Source organism: Parasteatoda tepidariorum, chromosome 8 (genome assembly GCF_043381705.1).
Source record: "Parasteatoda tepidariorum isolate YZ-2023 chromosome 8, CAS_Ptep_4.0, whole genome shotgun sequence".
Taxonomy (NCBI): Eukaryota; Metazoa; Arthropoda; class Arachnida; order Araneae; family Theridiidae; genus Parasteatoda; species Parasteatoda tepidariorum.
The window spans coordinates 66,238,850-66,261,180 of record NC_092211.1 but is presented as its reverse complement, the minus strand read 5'-3'; the positions used below and the strand labels follow the sequence as shown (position 1 = coordinate 66,261,180).

The 22,331-nt window shown below is 28.0% G+C and overlaps 1 protein-coding gene across 1 annotated transcript in view; it reads right to left on the bottom strand.

The window, feature by feature from the left end:
* The window catches only part of LOC107440975 (orexin receptor type 2-like), a 92,083-nt gene extending 74,921 nt beyond the window's left edge, over positions 1-17,162 (bottom strand). The window contains exon 1 of the mRNA XM_016054083.3: positions 16,824-17,162. The gene's annotated coding sequence lies outside the window, so the exon portion shown is untranslated. The remainder of the gene's footprint in view (positions 1-16,823) is intronic.
* Between the last annotated feature and the right edge of the window lie 5,169 nt (positions 17,163-22,331).

Here is a 22,331-nt window from a genome sequence, read left to right as displayed (position 1 = left end):
TTGGTGACTTTTATGTTTCAAATCACTTTTGATTACCTCATTCACATCTGGTAAATCTTGAGAATGGGCACCTATTTTTGAGAGCTTGAAACATGTCTACTTCTGTTACTCCCATCTTCTTAATTTTTTGAAGCCAATGAAATTTTTAATCAAGTAGAATACCTACAAAAAGTAGTCAAACGTTAGTAACGACGTTCTTCAATGCGAATGAAATCAATAAATATAAATAAATAAGTATGAATACTTTGAATAAGTATGAAAACTATAATAATATAAGTTTTGAAATAAGTATGAATAAGTTTTGAAATAAGTATGAAAATTTACAGAGAAATGAAATTTACATTAACAAAACCATTAAATTAAAATCAGCATAATTTTACTTAGAATTTTTTTTTTCGAAAAAAAAAGAACTTTTATATTAAATCATAAAAGCTGATTGTAATTACAAATGATATCATGCTCATACAGACGCTCATTTCGCCATTTACGAAACATCAACATGAAAATTAATTTTTTATAAGAACACAAATAGAAAAATGTTTTTTTATTTGGTTTGTACAGTATATTTTTATATACTATAAGAGAAATATAAATATTTATTTTAACTATTTCTGCTTTCAATATCCTAGGAAGTATAAGTTTACTGGTCTAGAAATGTCAAAATGCCAGACAGTTTTATTTTATGTTGTACGAGCATATTGCAAAACAAGAATACCAGACTATTCTATTTTAATATTTCGTGAGCGATCAAAGGTTGGAATGCTGGCTAAAAACGATCAGAAAGAGACTGAAAATCTGTTCAGCCGATAGGGAAGACCCCCAGTCATGAAACTAATTCAATTATACGACATTTGCTGATTTATCACATAGAATAAGATTTTAATAAGCATCTATTACAATCTTACTTAATTGTGAAGAATAAAGCTTATGAAGCTGGAAGAAGACACTTCGTATTTTTAAAAAAATAAATAAATAAAAATGGCCAGTCTTTTTTTCTTCTTATCTAAAGTATGAACATTAGCTTCATCATACAAATATTAACCAAGATCTAATACTAATACTAACTAAAATAATAGAACTAATAATAACTAAGATAGATTATAAACTAAGATCTTATTTATTGGTTTAGACTTCGTTGTAAACCATGCCATATGATAAATAGAAAGATAATATATCAGATCTTAAGCAAATGATTCCAATAAAGATCTTCGTCACGACAGTCCTGGGTGGGCCCTGGCCTTTCTTAGAAATCTTTTCCGAGAGACTTTCTTACAATTTTATGTTTTCGGAATCAACTTTATTTTTAACACTTTGCAAAAAGTACGTAAAAATCTTTAACTCCACGTTTTTCTTCTTTTTGTTCTGACTCAACGCTATAATTTTCATATTTTTTTGCAAATTATGTGTTTTATCGTTATCTGTGTCGGCTTTATTTAAATTATCGGGTGTTGTTGATGATTTGAAAAATCAATCGAGAAAAAAGATAGAAATGCACGGTTTGAATACATTCTTCTTAAGAAACTAATTAGATATTCTTACCAAATTTTTAAATAAGTTACTAAATTCATCAGCGGACTGCACCGCCGACTGAGTAAAATATATAAAAAATTAGTTTTAAATTACCGGTCAGATCATTTAAACTGAAATAGTTGTTCAAGTATGTGTTAATGCTGTACTAAGAGGACGACACGTTGTTTCTTCAAATAGAGGTTACTTTTTTAAATAATATTTAAAGGGAATTGGAACTAAAGAGAAGCTTAATAACTTGTCTGTGTTTCATCTGCAATGGATGCTGTCCCATGTGAATTTTAAGTATAACGATATTGATGATTCTCTAACGAAAGAAAGTACTTCAATGAATCAGGTTGGTGCAGAACCTCTGATGTATCTTGAGCCATACAAGAGAAGTAAGGCTTCTTTAAACACTTCTCGGAAACAACCTCTACTATATTCCCAGTATCAAAATGGAAGTCCTAATGTTTCAATTAGTTTTTAAGGAGAAATCAAACTACCTTAATCTGTCTACAAGACATTTAAAATCCCTCAGATATTTCAATTAGTTTTAAAGGAGAAATCCAGCTACCTTAATCTGACTGTCTACAAGACATTTAAAATCCCTCAGAGGTTTCAATTAGTTCTAAAGGAGAAATCAAGCTACCTTAATCTGACTGTCTACAAGACATTTAAAATCCCTCAGAAGTTTCAGTTAGTTTTAAAGGAGAAATCAAGCTACCTTAATCTGTCTACAAGACATTTAAAATGCCTCAGATGTTTCAGTTAGTTTTAAAGGAGAAACCAAGTTACCTCAATCTGTCTACAAGACATTTAAAATCCCTCAGATGTTTCCCATGGTGCATTTTAAGTTTGGGCAAAGTATAGCAAAGCAAAAGCCACCACGCAACAGAAGTGTAGTAAAACAGCAGCTACTGCGCAACAGAACTGTAGTAAAGAAGAAACCACTGCGTTAACTTGTTACGCGAGGAACTTCTGAAGAGACCTATATTTGTTTCGGAGATATTTAAAGCGAACGAACTCATGAATCTGATCTGATGCAGATTAGAGGGGATAAGTTTTATCATCATCAACAAAATAATATTTTATAGTTTTCCAGTAAGAAGTGTCATCTGTTGACACACTTTGATAGTAATAAAAAAAAACTTTGCGACAATAAAACGCTTCCCAAACAGAAAGCAGCAAACAATGCAATTTTTTATCCTTCTGTTTTCTTTAATTGAGTTTTTTTTAAATCGTCAGTCTTTTCGAATACCCATTATTTAGAGTTTTCTTTAAACATTTTATTACTGTTTAGTTATAATAAAAGTAAGCAAAAACTATGTTCCTATATCGAGGTTATTTTCATATAGATTCTACGGTGATTTTGCTCATTAATGTTATTTTTATTTTCCTTTTAATTATAAATTTTTTATTTAATTTTTAATTACTTATTTCTTAATTATTTTTTTCTTTTTAATTTCTTTAATATTTTTTATATCTTTATAGTTTCTTTTCAATTTTAAATTATATAAAAAAGAGGTGTTCTAGCTATTATTGCCTTCACATTAAATTTTACATTAGCCTTCACATTTAATCAAGGCATTATCGAAATTAAATAATAAATTATCATAACGACTTTTATGACTCAAAAACTTTTAGCAAACAGCGGTATTTTACGGCTTATTAATTAAAAAATATCACCTTCACTTTTTAAACGTCATTAAAATTTCCGATAAGGATTTCAGAGATGTTATCCTAACATTTGTTTACTTTCAGAAACGTCTTTAAGGTAAATACCTCTAAGTATTTTGCTAAACCTAAAAGAACATAAAACTTTTTTTTCTCTTTAACATACCGGGAGAAACATTCGCAGCATAAAAATTACCCTCTAGTTAGGTAATTAAATTTCCGTACTTTTCCATTCTTTTAGTTTACAGCATTAGGACGCTTGAGATTGTTTTTATTATCAAATAATTCTAACATCACCTTGTCTGAAATGATGTCTGTTCGTAACCTTTGAGGAAAGTAATAAGCTTTTTTTCCGATATTTGCCTTCTAAAACATGCTTACCCTGACGAGTAAAGATGTTATCAAAATATCATATTTGAATTTTATTTTATGAAATATTGGAAAATAATTATTCACGTCTTTTATTTAAAACAATTTCGGAAAACTTCACTAATAAACGCTCAATTCAGAGAGCAGAAAATTTTTTTAATAATGTTTTTTTTTAATTATTTTTATTATTACTTTAAAATTATTTTTAAATAAAGAAACTAGTAGATTGATTAAATTTTGCTCATTAATATTTTTTTCTCCTCTCTATATGTAAAAGCGAAAGTTTGTCTGGGTGTATGTTCGCTAATAAATCTTGACCGGGAGCAGCAATTTCAGCTGTTGGCCAATTTTTCAGCAGTTGGCAAATTTTCAAGGGGTGGTTTGTAAACAATCACCATTTTCCGGAGTCTTATTCTTCGAGGCAGTATTAAAAATGCATTGATGAAAAACATTGTTATAGTTTAAAAACGTGTGCTGTCAAGAAATTTACGTTTTTAAAAAAGAAAAAAAAAATTAAAAAATAGAAGCAGATGAAACCTCAAGAAAAAAAGTTAAATATTCTTAAACCATACTGAACTCATAATTTAAGTGTAGAGGTAAAGTATGCAAGAAACAAATATGCAGGCTAGCATAAGTTATCGAAAATTGAAGACATATTTTATTTGATAATCAATGATAATTTTTAACATAAATACACCGATTCTTATTCGTCCTCAAATGTATTAAACTCTAATATACAAAAACATTTCAAAACCAAATAATAATAATAATATTTAATAGTTATTTTTTCTGATCACGAATTTTAAATTCTAAAACATTATATAATTACCCTTCAAAGGACAATATTATAAACTTTATAAAAAAGAAAAAAAAAAAAGCCAAAATTCTAGAACAGGTCTCACTTTGGCGACTTTTAGAAATATCGCCAAGTTGGCGATTATTAATTGGATCAACGTTGTTTTTTATTATTAAAAAAACAATTTAAATAATTACAAATTTATTAAAATACTTTTAATAAAATAGAATAAAAAAATAATAAAAATAGACGCTCTGCAAGGTTGGAACATATATCCCCGAAATATCTTCCAGAAACCTAGTTTGGCGAGATTTCGACAAATCGCCAAGGAGTGGGCCATTATTAGTAACGTTACTTCTGGCAACGTTCCGGTAAATAAAATAATAACAATTCTGACCAATAACAATTCTGACCATAGTACTTATCTGTTATTAGTACCGTTAAACTAAATTCTTCAACAAGTCGAACAACATTTTGTTTTGGTTTAACACAGATCACCATCTACTGATAATACGCATAGGTGTATGGGATAGGACAATGTCATGAATATTATGCAAAGCGATATTTATTGAGTACGATAATATTGTAAAGATTGCTAAGTTTTATTTGAGTAACAAAAATAATAACATTAATGTTAAAGTAATATAAATTAGCTTTATGGGGAAAATATCGCGATGTTTATTGGTCAGTGCTTCGCGATATTAAAATTTATACCAGCTAGTCATGAGTGGAAACGTTTTTGCTGTCTTGAAAAAGCAGTCCAAAAGGAAAAGCAGACCAAAAACCGTCCTTATAACGGATTAGGAGAGGTTGATCTCCAACAGTGGATAGATGACTCAAAAGTAAATAAATTATATTTATTTAAGTACAGACATTTAAGACTTAGACTCAGTCTCAACTCCTGGGTCACAATACTAAGAAAAAAGCTTTTAATTGCAAAAAAAAAAAATATTTCTTCTAAGCTTAAAAATGGTGAAATGAAATTTGTTGATAAGCTTAAACCCATTTTAATTACCGATTAGACGCGTCAAATAAATGTAAAAACTAATTTTTAAACCCTTTCACGTAGATGGGGTGTCCCTTTTATGTATTTTTTTCTGGCCCTCTGATTACGGGAAAAATATATTTTAGCATTTTTTAATCATAAAAATTAGTCCAATTGTTACTAGAGAAAATAAAGTAAAATTATCAGAACTATATTTGCACTGAAGCATAAAACCCAAAAAAGTAGTTTGAAATTTTTTTTCATTGGTATTCAAAAATTTATCAATAACTGATTTTTATAAAGAAAAGAAAGTTCAATGATGAATAACTATTTCTCTAAAGTCTAAATAAATGCAAATTAGGGCAAATTTGAAAAATTATATTTTGGAAGATTTTACCTTTAAAGCAATAAAAGAGCCCCGTGTTTTATGATATATTCATAACTATAAATTATTAGAATATTAACTATAATATTTTTCCTTTATTTTGACATCTATTAACACAAAACAATGCAAAAAGTATGAAAAATATGCTTAATAAAAACTCTACGTCATAAGGATTACGCAAATAGTAATTTATTATTTGGTTATGATGTCTTTCAGTTCTTCAACAGCGCCAATAAATTTCATAATAATTTTTTTTAAATTTATTTTTTACTTTAAAATGCATAATTTACTGTTCAAGAGTTTTAAATACGTATTTTCTCTCAACTTAATGAAATTTATGACAGTATAACTTTATTTTGTTTTAACGAACAAAACAATCATACAAATGAAATCCATAGACATGCAATAGAAGTTTATAATTGCTTACACAATAAAAATTAATTAAGGGAAGTAGACACATAATTTGATTTTGATAAGGTTTATAATTTATCTCCTTATATATCAAAAACGTTAATGAGCCAATTAGCTTATATATGTTTTTTCTTTTTGTTTAAATTTTTAGAATAGATCAATTTGTCGAATGGAACAATTTAATTCACTAACACGATAATCATTTTGCAAATCTGAAAAATTATCTATCATACTCAACATCTGAAGAAGCGAATATATTAAGGTGAAACATTATATGAATTCTTATTTATGCAATATGAATTTATATTTCCATACTCTCTTGATTTTTGAACGTATGATTTTAATTCTCGAAATTTTTGAAACTATTTAAATTTAAAAAGGCGGACAAGCTCTTCGCAGGCATCGGCTAGTGTACAGTAAAAACTAGTTATAAATTATTATGAACAATTATTGAATGAATTTAGAATTTGCTTCGCACGAGATTTATAATTTTTTTTAAATCGTTTTCTGAAAATTAACGAAAATAAAAAACAACCCTTTGAGACCCTTAATCTGGATACAAATCTTGTTCACTGTTTTTTTCTTCCTTTTTTTTAAAAAAAAAAGGGTTGCTGCTTTACTGCCAAGTCTTACGGACATTTCTGAAAGTGTTTAAAAAGCGTTATTTTGTAAGAAGAAAGAGCCTTTAAAGAGCAATTGGCTTTTAGTCAGTAAATTTATTTTTATTTCGTAAACTACCATTAAAAAAAACAACTAAACTTTTATACTTAAAAACTGTTAGGAAAATATCCTCTTATAAAAATAGCAAATTATTAGTTGAAAGGCATTATTTCATAAGACGATAAAGCTTTCAAAGACTATCATCATAGTCTGTAACTTTCAAAACTATGAAAACCACTATTTGAAGCTAAAGTAAATTCTACAGAAAATTTTAAAATCCATAAATAAAATTGAGAAAAACTGAGAGAATGAGATTTTATGAGATTTCACAAGTGTTTCAGAGTCAAAGTAACGGGGGCCATAAATGTTGTTATGACAATAATTTTCAATTTAAGAAACTCTGTAAAGTCCTTTTATGTTTAAAATTTTGCAATCCCTGGTTTTTGGGCAAAAGATTTTCAAAGGGAACAGAGTCAAAACCTTTTCTACATACGAAATGTAAGTTTACGTTATCGATTTTAGAAATTAAACGTTATTTAAGACATGTATCAATATCCATTAATGTATCTACTAAAATTTATTATTTGTGGGTATTTACCAAAATTAAATCTATACGGTTTCTTTGAAAAAGGTCAAAGGTTCCCTCCGCAAAAGATTTCGTTTTATGCTCAAATGTTGAACTTTCATGCTATAAGATATAGCCTTGTTAGTAAGTTTTGTTTGCTAGTAAAAAGAATCATGGCTCAAAAAAGTTAATGAAATAAACGGAACACACGAACAACAAATTTTTAAGCACTGAGTCACAATTTTAATAATTCGAGGGGGTTACCCCAAATAAGTTAGTGCTGATGATATTTTAATTCGCGAAATCGAATCTTTCTCCGAATAGAGATATTTTTAGAAGGGGTTATAATTCCTGGCTATAAAATATAGGGGTTAACCTCAATCTCGGAAATACAGTGTCAATAGTTTGATTAGGACCTTTGGAACCCTTAATGTAATTTTACAACGAGGAAAAAAGTACGATCAAAAGTTCGGAAATTTTTACCGCTGTGCTCTGGTAATGATTTTGGTAAATTTAACAATAAAACATACTATATGTGATTTTTCAGATGTGTATTATTACTAAATGTGTGGTAATAAAAACTACAATTATGAATACCAGAATTTCTAGTAAACGGTTGCCTTATGAATGAAAAAATTACGAAATGAGCTGTTTGAGTACCGTATATTTTTATTTTATTAAGCAGAACTATTTTTTTAAACAAGAAATGTTATTACTCTACATTGCAGCAATTTTACCGGAATTTTTTTTCCTCCGTGCAACAATAATGCAATGTAACAATCATCAAGATCTTAATTCTTATATCAAAAAATTTATTTTTTCGAAATGATATAAAAAAATATACATACGACTTGAAGATTCAGAGCAATGATGATACAATATATCAAATTCTTACTTATTCTGTACCCCAAAGCATTTCTTCTAAGTGATTTTTTTTGTACCCATTTTTAGAAAGCTGAGACGTTAACTAGATTTTCAGGCGTCGAAGTTAGATCAGAGCAAAAATAAATAGATAAATAAATAAAGTAAGACCATTAGAGAATACATTCTTCGCATTCAAGTTGCCGACGAGATTAAATTAGTATTAATGACATTCTTACTAATTAGAAATTCCTTAATGCCCCATTCTCTAATATAACATGTTTCTATGTGGTATGTCAAGAAAGTTCTGCAAGGCATATTTATGGAAATACTTCTGATTACGGTATTAAAATTGCTTTAATGTACAAGCTAATAATTTGTAGCCTAAAAGATTAAAGAACTCATTTGAGAAATAAGTTATAATTGTGTAGCGCATTAAGTGCTTAAGAAAAAAATACAGATATTAACTTTTTGAATATCTTCTCTAGCAATAAATTAAAATGTTTATGCAATCTTTGTGCACCAAATAAGATAGAATTCACATTTGATGAGGTTTATAAGGATTAAAAGTGAATTCAATTAAAGGTTTATCATTTAATAATTTATTTCGTATTTTGACAGTTTGAAAATGTTATTGTGTGCATTTTGAGAGATTTAAAATATAAATGGTCATCCCTTCTTAAATTGCAATATTCACTCGTAAACTTATTAAAAGTGTCCAAGCAAAAGCAGAGATGCAATAAGCCACAATTAAAAATTATTCTTAATACATTGTAGTAAACTTCCAAATAAGTAATTATGAGTTTAATTTTAATTAATGACAATTATTGATGAAGTTAAGAGTACAGCTCATTCTAAAACAATTTATTAAGTATTTAACATTCCCATTAAATGCATATCGTAATTAAATACTTTCCAATAATTAATTGCTCTTTTGAAACTTCCCTTCCTGTCATGCCATTATATGGGCATTACTTACTTCCGAGTTTAAAAATTTGGTTTGATTCTTCAATTTATATTTAATACTTTAATCTCTTTCTCAATAAATACTAATGCTCAAGTTCGTTAAATTATCTACAGTGGAATTATTCCTATATTCCGAAACGTCTGTATCCACTTTTAAAACCTACTCGCTCTTGATTTGCTGATGGGGGCTGTTCGTCCTCTGTCTTAACAAATTATGGTAAAATAACCGACAGCAGCCAATACATCCAATTAATCGTAAAGTTTAGAGTAAATTGTTTTCACCTTTGCGGTTTTGAAACAGTTCACAGCTAGTATAGTTATACAGCTATGAATTCAAAAATATACATTTTAACCATTTAGAGCTATCATGGGTTTCAAAGCCGTAAAAAGACATTTAACTGTACATAGGAGCTAAGATTTTTGTTTTGTAATGGGCATTGGCAAGTGCAGGATACTGGAAACTGTACTGTTTGTCTAAGACAGGTCCTCTGACCGCTACTAAGTCTGCGGCAGTCTGGTGCTGTGGAAACAAGAAGAGGGCATTTTAGGGAGGGTACCTTCTATGAAGAGGACTCCTCTTCTCTCGCCGAAACCAGTCCTAAAGAGGGACCCCACACCCCTACTTGAAATAATCATACCTCGTTACCATAGTCACCGCCACAGCTCCAGACGAATGTCTGGCAGAGTACCTATCTTAGACAAACAGTACATGTGTTGAAGGGAATGGAGGAAATATTGTGGTATCAACGCTGGGACTCAAACTCCTGTTCTGTTGATGATGTGACTGACAGAGTAGCCCTCTTGGCTACAATATGCACGCAGTTGCAAGGAGCTTAGCGGTTTCATTAGGTGGGTTTATAGATGCGATAACATTTTGGTTGTTGAACCTTATTAGGTGAAAGCAGTGAATAAAAGGTTTTTCTCACAGTTAACAGTTTGATTACCATCTTATTTATGATTATTTGACTGTTTTGTTTCAATATGGTAAAATAGTAATTAAATAAATTGTTATTTACCCATTTTTTTCGAAAAATTTATAATAGTGCACACATTAGAAAAAACTTAAAAATCATTATACTACTTTTAATCTACTATTTTATAATCTTTGTACCCTCAATCTAGCAATCAATGTAAAAGTAATCTAGATGTATGATGTTAAAATGAATCCTCTTCTTCTCTAACATATGAACAGTTAATAAATATAGTCAAATTTAATAAATAAGCAATGTATTTTATAAAATTAAAGAATTATCTAGGGCCTGATGGGGTTTATAAATATATTTTGTTTTTAAAAAAATTTACTAACATATAATATTATTTTTTTCAACAGACAATCTTTTTTACAAGATTTACAAGATTTTTTTAAAAAAGTAAATAAATAAAAATAGATCCATTCTAGACCCAAACATTGTGATGTTTTTGTCGCATGCCATTAAGGCGTTTCTTCCTGTTTTCCAGCGGCGCCATCTATGGCCAAAAGTCCGATTTTTTTCCAACACACATACGTCACAGCCTGTTCATAAGGCGGACCCATTCATCCATCCATTCATTCATCAACAGACCGTAATTTTGTCCTGAATTAGAGAACGATCAATCTCCTATTCAGTACCTCCAGAGGTATTATTTGTAATACTACACGGGGAATCAAATATTGCAATCTGCAGGACATTTAAACTTTTTTATTGTTATATACACGAAATCGTTTAAATTCTCATAAAAAAATAAGTTTAACATTGAACCATAATAGCAATATCTTGATACATTATATGGTTCAAATTTGCTTATTGAAAGTAAAATCTGAATTGTACGAATAAACTGCAGAGCATTTAAATATTATGTTCAACAGAAGCACGAAAATCAGTTACGCAACCAAGAAAATTCAGACCATCGTTAAATCATAATATCGTAAAAATTTGCCTGTTGAAAGTAAAATATGTATTGTACAAATTATCTGCAGATAATTTAAACACTTTGCTTAACATTTGCAAGAAAACTGAGTTAAACTCAGTAAAACCAGTTCAACTTTGAAGCATAATATCAGTACCGTGAACCCTAATATGGAACAAATTTGCATATTGCATGTAAAACCTATATTATACAAATTAGCTGCGAAACAAATAACCATTTTGCTCAACATAAAGACGAAAAATCAGTTGAAGCATAACATGACTTTAAACCATAATACGGTGCAAATTTGTATATTGAAGAGTAAAATCTGTACTATACAAATGATCGGCTGAGCATTGATGTGATTTGTACTACATAACATCTAAGAAAAATCAGTTTAATGTTGAACCATAATGCAGTACAAATTTGCATAAAATCTGTAAAATTCAAATGATCTGCGGAACATTTAACATAAGCGTGTGCTTATGTTAAACAAATCGTTTAAATGTTCCGCAGATCAGTTAAAAATCAGTTCGACGTTGAATCTTAATTTTTCTGGTGGTTCGACGTTGAATCAACATAGGCACAAAAATTGGTGTCACTTTCAAATATCAGTTCTAAATATCAATTCTATGTCAAATTTTACAGTGTGTACCTTAGATCATAATGAAGTGTACATTTGCATTTTTCAAGATAAATTTAGTATTATGCAAACTTTCTGTGGAACATTTAAATGTCTTGTTCAATATCAGGACGAAAGTGGTTTACAATCAGAAAAATCAGTTCAGCGTGTAATCGTAACACCAATACAATAAACCATAATATGGTGCAAACTTGCTTCACCATCATAAGATAAGATAACAAAGATATAGTCCTGTTTATGTTTTTGTTCAAATGTAACCATATAATCATGTATACAAGTTCTAATAGCCCGATTGTTTGGTTCTATTTAGCACCATATTTATTTTGTAGCAGATTTGTACGAATATAAGGTTAATCTTAAAGATTCTAACAACGATTCTAACGGTATATTTTCGAGGTAGTAAAATAATGACCATAGTTTATGCAAAATATTCATTACGTTGATTTTCTTTAAATCATATTAACATCTAATTTAATATTAAACGATGAAATTTTAGCATAAAACTTTAACTAAAAATTATTTTAGTAAATTAATTACTGAGACATCTCAGAAACGACAAATAATACCAGTATTTTGCTGTATTATCTAGTATTATCTGTCCTCTGTAAGATTTGGTTCTATTTCTTCGATACGATTATTAATGCAACAGATTAGACTAGTTCGATAAGACTAGACTCCAACACGTAAAATCCTAACTAACTAAATTATTTGGACATTTAGTTCGTGAGCAAATCCTCTTTTAATTACAGCTAATCCACCTTAAAATCCCTAATTTAATGAAACTCTCAATTGTTATTCAATTTATTTCCTAAAGTTTTAGTCAGAATATAATTTTATGTCATTCTATTTCCATGCACGCTGTGAAGTTTGCAACGTTAGTGAGTTATTTGCGACGCCTACACATGATCTTTCAACAGTTATTGTTCCAGACAAAAAACCACTTTCAACTTTATTATTTAAGAGAATGTTATGTATTGAAAGATTTCTGTAGAAAATTGCCAAATGGAAAAGTTCGTCCTCTTAGAAATAATTCTAAAATAGTCTATTTTATATGAAAATAAAATGTAAAACCTCAGAATGCTCAAAATTTGTCCTATATTAAGAAGTACGGTAAGTAAAACGTTAGGCAAAATAAAGTATTCTATATTACAATATTATTATTACATATTCTATGGTACGGTAAGTAAAGTATGTATTCTGTATTACGAAATTATGCGCACAAAGATAATAGTTTGTTTCTTTCACATTTTTTCAGTCATTTTTTGCGTTATAGTAGATGTTAGTTCATTTACAGAATGCATTGACTTCAGAATAATAGATTTTGTTTCGAAATTAGATATTCTAATAATTCATCGTACTCTCAACTTGTGATTTTTTTTTTACAATTTTTTGAAAATTAACAATTAATTTGGATTAAAAAGTTCAAGATGTGCCTGAAAAACTGCAATTTTAGAGCAAAAAATACATTCTTTTAAATTTTTTTAAACTTGTTTTGGTCATTGATGCATTATTGGTTTGGTCATTGCTGCATCATAGGTATCGTGTTTAGTAATTTTTCAAAAATAAAATTTGTTTTTAAATTCGACAGCCAACTGCTTCTCGATATGTAACACTCAAAATCAAAAATCATACATAAGTATAACGAACCTAATTTCAAGACTATATGTCTCAAATTGAACCTATTGGTACAATATAGAAATAATTTCTATGATAGTAGAACAACTAAAGAAAAAGAAATATTACTTTTTCCTGTGCGACTGAGAATAAATTATTAATAAATGGATGAGCAGGTAAAAGCATTTTTTTCTTCACATTTCGAAAACTAACTACGAGTTGAATTGCGCGGAGAAAGAAAATTCAGGTAAAATTACCGTATTTGTATGATAATGTCACTTATCCTCCTCCCCCCCCAAATAAGAAATAAAAGGAAAGAAAAAAAAGGCAACATAATTTTGTTAATAAATCTGAGATATGCGGAATTTAAACTATTCATTTGGTTATTATTTCGTTCATATGGTAACAAGTTGATGGAAATTCTCGCTTTCGAAATTCTAAAGTTCAAAAGTTTGTTACTCTTATTCAATCAATTCATTTGTTGATTAATTAATTGTAATTATTTACCAGATTCTTTACGTTGAAAAAATAAATTTATGATATTATGTTAATTTCCTTAAAGCGTTCCTTACAACGTAAATGTTAAAGATTTTTAAAGTGATTGATCATAAATTCTAACAAATTATGTTTCAATTACTTGATTTCAATCTTCTCTTGCTTCAAAAGCATACGAATTGGCAAATGTTCATAAACAGGCGCCAATTTTCGAGACTTGAAAGACGTGAATGAGACGAAACAAAAATGGTTTGAAAGATAAAACCTAAAGTTGCCAATGAAAAATGGAAAAATAAAGGTGAGCAACAAAACTAGAAAAACCACTGCAGCCGAGAGAGAAAAAAAGACTAAAAACATAACGAGAAAAACTACAGTGGTCCCTGAAGGGCAAATCAGGGTAAAATGCATTTCCACGAGCTAAGGAGATGTGGTGAGGAAGTAATGTCATTATAAAGGGAATCAGATTTCATATGAATAAAACAAGATGCTAGGATATCAAGATGAGTTGATGCTATTGGGGTGGAAATAATTTTGCCATTATTTGAAATTGAACGACTAGAAAATCCTAAAAATGGACGCCTGTTTTTGAGAACTTGAAACATGTCGATTGATATTTCTAAAGCGAATGAAGTTTTAAGTCAAGTAGTTTAATACCACATCAGTTTCTTGGGTTAATTTATTTAATGTTTTCGTAGTTTAATTGTAGTAACTCGATATTTTTAAGTAATAATAATAAAAAAAATTATTATGTTTAGTTAATAAAAGTGTTGCTCCAGCATAAATACAATTTTTTTTTACCCTAACTTGTTTCTAGCGGATAATTTAACTTTATTTTATAACCGCCAATAAACAGCTTTTCAAATTTCGAGTTTATGACTATAAACGTTCAACTCGGTGGCCTTGTAATTTTGAACCCATTCCAAGGGACAAGTATCCTGTATCAAGTACTGGGAGAAATTTGCTTTCGTGGAGGACTTTTTGATGGAACTAATCCGCATTTGCGTTGAATGGACAGGAAAAGAACTAAAACATTCCCCGGTTAGCTTGATGGCAAGTGGACTGTAATCCATCCAGCATTGTGAATGGTGCCAGCCGGGTGCAGAATTCATATTGAGAACCTATCGCTGGGATTCGAACCTGTGTCACCTCATTGGGAGGGGAGTGCTTATCCCCTAAGCCTATAATATGGACTAATATGGACTACAGAGTGATTAATTTATACACTTTACAGGTAACACATGCGTTGTCTGAAACTTAATATGGAAATTCAATCGCAATTAAAATAAATAAATGAAGTAATAAATAGATGAAAATAAACTTGATGCACGTTACTGTGCACCACTGACAAATAATTTTTTTTATCAAGATTTAAAAATTACTCGTGCGATTAAAAAGTAAATCAATAAAAGTTCTGAAAATATCGTTTTAAAATTTTTTTTGTCAAGATGAATTATTATTTCAGTTTATTTCTGCAACAAATATCATATATGCAGTCTGAAACTTAGCAAGAAAATTAAACGATACTTAAAATAAATTCAACTTGATACTCATTACTATGCAACACTGACTTAATTATTTTTTTTTTCTTTACATAAGTTTAAAAAAATATTCATATGTTTTAAAAATAAAGATAGAAGTGTTTTTAAAGTACCACTTAACATTTATTTTTTGCTATGCTTATGTTTTTTTATTCACCACTTAAGCTTAATATTCTGATAAATTTATTCCTAAGATGATATTTTTTATGAAAATTTAATTACGTAATTTGTTTAAAACGAAACTTTTTATGCTCAGTTGTACAAGATAAACTCTTTTATTTATTTTATTGATTAATTTATTTTATGGCAGAATACGGAAGGCATAAATTTGAATGAAATTATAGAAATTTTGAATACTTCTAATATATTTTTCTCGAGCATATTTTCTTAATAATTTCAAATACATGCTTCAGTCTTTCGAAAAATCTTTTTTATTTAGCTTCATTTTTTTGTTTTTATAATTTATGAATGATAAAAGTAACAAAATATTAAAAAGGTAAAAACACTTGATAAAAATTATTCTAAGCAAATTTTCAAAAAACACTTGTTAGCGAAAAATTCTGCACCTTATCCAATACAAGCATTTTAAAAGTTATATTTGATTTATTACAATAAAAAATATGGCCAAACTTTGGAACAAAACTAAAATATTCCGATTTTTAAAAAAGAAAAATTTGAAAAAAAAACGAAAAAAACAATCGAGTTTTAATTGTTCAAATTTCAATTTTCAATCGTAAATAAAATCTTAGTTTTATCACATTACATTAAAAAAAAACTCTCAAATAAAGTTTAAATATGTGATTTGACTTTAACATTAAACAAACTAAATGATTATTATCATTTTTAGAAAAATCCTAAGAGTTACAATAATAATTTATAACAGCTGCTAGGAATTTCTAAAAAAAAGTGTTATTATTAGTAAATAAAGCAATATAAAATGGAAATTTTCTTTTTTGAAAAATTTATTTGGAAGCAAAAAAGTTATTATTTTATTATGAATTTTTAAGAAAATTTACAATAAATGCACATAGCATTTTTATATTATTAACAAGCAAATAAAAAAACAATCATATAAAAATTATTCACTATTTATCCCTTATCATTCAGCTTTTTAGAACTTTTTTTAAAAAAATATTTTTATTTAATAAAAAAATTTAAGTAATATCCAAAACTAAAGAATATCTCGAAATATTGAATAAAATAATCCAATAATTTTTTTTCTAAAAACTATATTTTATTTAGCAATTTTCATTTTTAGATTTAGAAATAGAAATTAATTTTACCTATCAGAAATAACAATTATTTCATTCACAGATTTTAAGAATACTCAAATTTATTCAGTATTTTATAATAATTTATGAAGCAACGCTATTAAAAGCAGTCTGAGAACTATAAATGTAAAACTTCTTTTAAAAGTAGCTAATCAAAAGCAAAAATAAAAGATCAAACAAGAGCACTAACTCACCTTTCGAAGATTGCTTTTTAGCACTTTCCTTTGCTAAAAATTCACTCAAAAGACTATAATAAAATGGTATCTTCGGCTAAGCTTGAAGTAGGGGAAAAAATAGCTAAAACAGTCTTAGTAAGTAAAGAAAAAAAGGGAAAAAAAGTTCTACTTCAAAACTCTAAAAGAAAAAAAAAGAACCACTTGTTGTGGCGAAGTTTCTTGCGCCAAGCTAAAAGAAATACTTTCTTGTGAAACTAAAGATTCTTTAAAAGCGTGCCAACTATTACGACGGCTGAGACAGTTATGAGGGAGTTGGTTTGGGGGATCTTCAACGCATTCCCTGGGCTTTTTCCTTCTAACTCGTAGATCTTGAGCTTCTGTTGACTCCTCCTACTGGCTTCGTGACGTCATATTTGCCAGCTTTTGGTATCCGTGGTTTCGCGAATAGAATTGTTCTTTTCTTTGATTAACGAAGTTCGAATATTTTCAAAATCTGAATGAAACTGGTGTGGAGATCGAAAATTAACATTAAGAATTTAAAAAAAATTGATTCAATGAATTTTAAAAAAATCTAAAATTTCATTCTGTGAATTTTGGAAATTTCTAAAATTCAATTTATTGAATTTTCAGAATTTCTGAAATTTAATTCAATATATTCCAAAAATTTCTAAAATTTGATTTAGTGAATTTTAAGAATTTCAAAAATTTGATTCAATGAATTTTAAGAATTTTTAAAATTTGATTTAATGAATTTTAAGAATTTCAAAACTTTGATTCAATAAATTTTAGGAATTTTTAAAGTTTGACCCAATAAATTTAGGAATTTTTAACATTTAATTCGAATAATTTCTAAGAATTTCAAAAATTTGATTCTACGAATTTTAAGAATAACTAATAAATTCTATGAATTTTAAGAATTTCTAAAACTTGATTCAGTGAATTTTAGGAAATTCAAAAATTTAATTCAAAGAATTTGAAGAATTTCTAAAGTGGGATTAAATGAATTTAAGGATTTCAAAAATTTGATTCAGTTAATTTTAAGAATTTCAAAAATTATCTCTACTTATTTATACAGTTTTAACAATATGAACTAACGAATTTAAGTTTGGAACAAATAATTATAAACGAAAAGAATTGTATTAATCTTTTTTAAACATATCTGTTAAACCCGTTAGGTAGAAACCCTTCAACACGTCAGCAAGCACTACAGATCACCACAGCATCTGCAGATTATTTTTATTACATCATTTTTCGCAGATTATTTTGCAGATTATTTTCTGCAGATCACTTCAGATTATTATTTAAATAAGTAACAAATGAAGAAAAAATTGTTATCAGTAAGTAAACATTAAAAATTGCAATAAGTAAGTAAATATTAAAGATAAAATAAGGTAGAAAATATTTTTCTATTTTCATTTATGAAAAATAAGATTTAATAAGCTTTCCTTTTTCTTAAAAAAAAAATTATACCAAAAGAAGATACTTAATGTTTGTCTCTCTGGTTATTGTTTCATTTGTTTGCAAAGTACCTGCAATAGTATGGTCATGAATTTCATTTAAAGCTGTTTTTCGAAGCTTTTTCACTAAGAAAAAAAAAAACATAGTTCAAGTGCCTTGCACTTAAAGCAATGCGATGATTTTAAACTATATACATTATCTTGCCCTGAAGAATTCTCTGGGCTTTGAAACAGACAAATAACTTAAATATTTAAAATTAATAGGCTTTTTTTAAAAAATCGCCAATTTGGCGACATTTTGAAAATTTGGCGGCATTTTTAAACCTAGAGGAAAATTATCAAAATCACTGTCTTATGAGCCCAAGTAATGCAGCATTGGAGTGAGCTTTTAAATATTAAGAAATTAGACCACAAACGCTTTTCATTTTCACAAAACTGAGGCTTTTCTCCATAATGACATTTTGCGCCATTTTCAAAATAAGCGTAGACAGTGCTGACTTTACATAGGCTGAACTCGAGTCATAAGTAACAGTTGCAAACTCATAGCAGTTATAAGAATAGCATATTATTCACGAATAAGCATCATTTCATATTACGATGGAGATTTCGAAAAATTGCTTTAAATAATTTAAAGGAACTTTAAAGAGGCACAAATCAGAACACTGTAAATTACAATTCGGTCAATTTCTTCCTTTAAAATGAAAAGATTTTATTTTAGCATTATCATTTCAAAGTTAAATCATCCGTTTTGATATCTTTGTTGGGCTTAGTAAAAGCATCGGTTTTTTTCTTTCTTTCGAGCAACTTTAAAGTATAATTTATAAAATCAAAATTTAACTTTAAAAAAAATAAAGTTCTTGCTTAGAATTTATTTTATTTAATATTTGCAAATTGTGCTAAATATATGTTAGATTCAGCTTAATTTTAAGCTATCTCTGCTTTGATTTTTAGAAAAGTCACAAGAAATCATCCTCGCAATCACTAAGATTCGAAGCTGGGTGAAACATGCTTTATCATTTGAGCTATTTTAGTTAATCAGTACTGCTTGGCACTCATTATTTTATTAGTATTATTTTCTAACATATATTTGTGCTATTATTTATACCCAAATTCAGTGCTTAGATTCGCGATGTCAGCTTTTCAGCAGATTAAATTGCAATATTTTTTTCTTACCATTTTGCGGTCCACGTGCTAAGTTGCATAATGTTTCATTAGGCCTAGCTGCATAGCAGTTACAAATATAATAATCATCAAAAAGCAAAAGTACAGAAATTAACCTCAGACGTAGAATTTTTATTAAACATATTTTTCTTACTTTTAATTATTCTGTTTTAATTCAGGTCAAAATAAGTCTCAAATATTATATTTAGCAATTTAAATGGTTTATGGTTATGAACTATAGCATAAAATACTGGTGTCTTTTTCTGAGTTAAAGGTAAAATCTCCCAAACACTGCTCACTTCTAAATAATAATTTTTCAAATTTCTCTTATTTAAAATTATTTAGCAATTATTATTTAGTTAGGGAAATAGCTATTCATAATTTAATTTTCTTTAATTTACAAAATCAATTATTGATAAATTTCTGAACATGAATTGAAAAAAAATTTTTTTTTGGTTTTTATATTTTTAATGCAATCATAATTCAGATATTCTAACAGATTTTTCTAGTAACCATGGAACAGTTTATTATAATTAAAAAATACCAAAATATATTTTTGCTTTTTAATTAGAGAGTCAGAAAAAATATATATAAAAGGAACACCGGTGTTCATCTGCGTCAAAGTGTTAAGAGACGGTAAGTGAGTAAAAAAGTTAGTAACTAAAATTCTTCACAGATTAAATTTCAGCTACAAAGAAAAAAAAACCGTTGCGTGGAACATCTGTACTTCCCAAAAAAGTGTCGCTCTCTAAATTATGTACCTTAACTAAATTTTATTCATTTCATTATTTTATGTATTTTTTTTTGTTTAATTGTGCCATAAGTGTAGTCGGATATTGAGAATTTTTCTGACTATAAGCAGTTTAATTATCCGTTAAATATTTCCCCCTATTCAGTAATCCATTATGTATATTATGGTCTGTAATGATTAATATAGAGTGAAATAGAATTTTAAAAATGTGACTTACTCAAAATATGATTTCTCATGAACTACTTGACCGATTTCACTCAAATTTTGTATTTTGCCTTTGAAAATGATGTAAAAAATTTTATACCTTACAATACAAAAAAACAAAAAACAAAAATTCGAATATTATTAAATAAACCAGTAAAAACAATAAATATTTACTAAAAGCTTCAGTTTGTATGAATTTATATCTTTGAATAGATAAATTTTATAATTGTATGTGAATTTTATAATTATATGCAATTTACCAGTTATAGTGAAATATGCAAAAAGTAAAATTAACATTAAGAGTTCAAAACTTTGGAACGCTCTTCTGATCAAACTATTGAGACCATATTTCCCAGATTGCGGCTACTCCCCTATATTTCGCGCAGAAAAAATACGTTTGTATGACTAATTTCGTAACTTAAAAAATCTTTTGCGCTAATTAATTATCATATTTGAGGTCACCGTCAAGATTGAGTCCGAGAATGTGAAGATCCGATCATGACATCAAAAGTTATTAAAGGTGGTCCGTTTTTTATTTTCCGCTCTTTCTAATTCCCTTACAATAAATGTCACCAAATCCTAAATAAAATAAGTCCTTTCTCTAATTAAATACTATTTCATATTTCTTGTGTAAAACAATTTCAAAAACTTCATTTTACGCTGGTGATGAAATGGCTAATTCTATAATTTATGTCAATATATAATTTATGCAAGAGTAAGCATAAATCTGAACAAATATTAGAAGACAAGTAGAGATGACAATCAAAATACAAATCTTTCTCAATTCATTACTTTCTTATTTCATTAACTTTAATCAACTTTTAATGCTATTATAACTATAAATATTCCAATAGCTCGTTAAGTAACAAAATATGGAGTAAGCTTAATATCAAATCCAACTAAGGGGTTCAAACTGTGGACCACTCTAGTGACCAAAGTATTGGGATCATTCAGAGAAAGTATATTCGTGTGTCTAATTTCGTAACTTAAAATATGATCTTCACTAGTTAATTAGCATATTTGAGCTCACGTTCTCGAACCTGTAAGATTGAGTCCCAGGATGTGAAGATCTGATCATAAGATCAAAAGTTATTCAAAGAGTTTCCTTTGTTATTTTACGCACTTACAAATTCCTTTTATAATTAATATTATCAAAATAGGAATGAAATAACTCATTTTCCATCAAGTCATTTTTTCTCTAATTAAATTGTATTCCATTTTCAAGTAAATCAATTTCCAAAGCGCATTCCAAATAATGATTAACTGCTTGCTGGTGATAAAATAGCTGTTTCCATAATTCATATTAACAAATAGTTCAGCGATATTCACTTAATTTTTTAACAATGCAATCAAGAAGCTATAAATATAAATCCGAACAATTATTTGAATAGCAAGTATCGATGATAATCTTTCTCAGTTCATTACTTTCTTATCTCATTAATTTGAATCCTTATTTGAATGTTATTATAACTATAAGTATTTCAATATCTCGTTAAATTACGGAATACGAAGTAAACTTAATTAATATCAAACCCTTCTGCAGACATGAAAGGAAAATGATGCTTTCATAAAATAAAGATAATAAGGAAACTGAAGATAAAAGATAACGAGATAAACAATAGTTAAATTTATTTCAAGCAGATATTTCTTGCTTACAAACATGGCATAAATGAGGATATCGGATATATGAAAGAAAACAAATAAATAGATATATTTTTGAGCACCCAATTAAAAATAAGTGAAATTTTATTGGCGTGTGCCAGTTTTACGAAATGGGGATGGAGCTCTTCAGCTAATTTTTGAAATGAGAATTAAATAAACATTATATGAACGGCAATATTTGATAGTGGAATAAGTCCATTTGGAGCTAAACGAATCGTTATGTCTTTATTTATAAAATGAGAATTAAATAAACAACTTTATGAACCTAGTTGAAAAAGTCCATTTGGAACT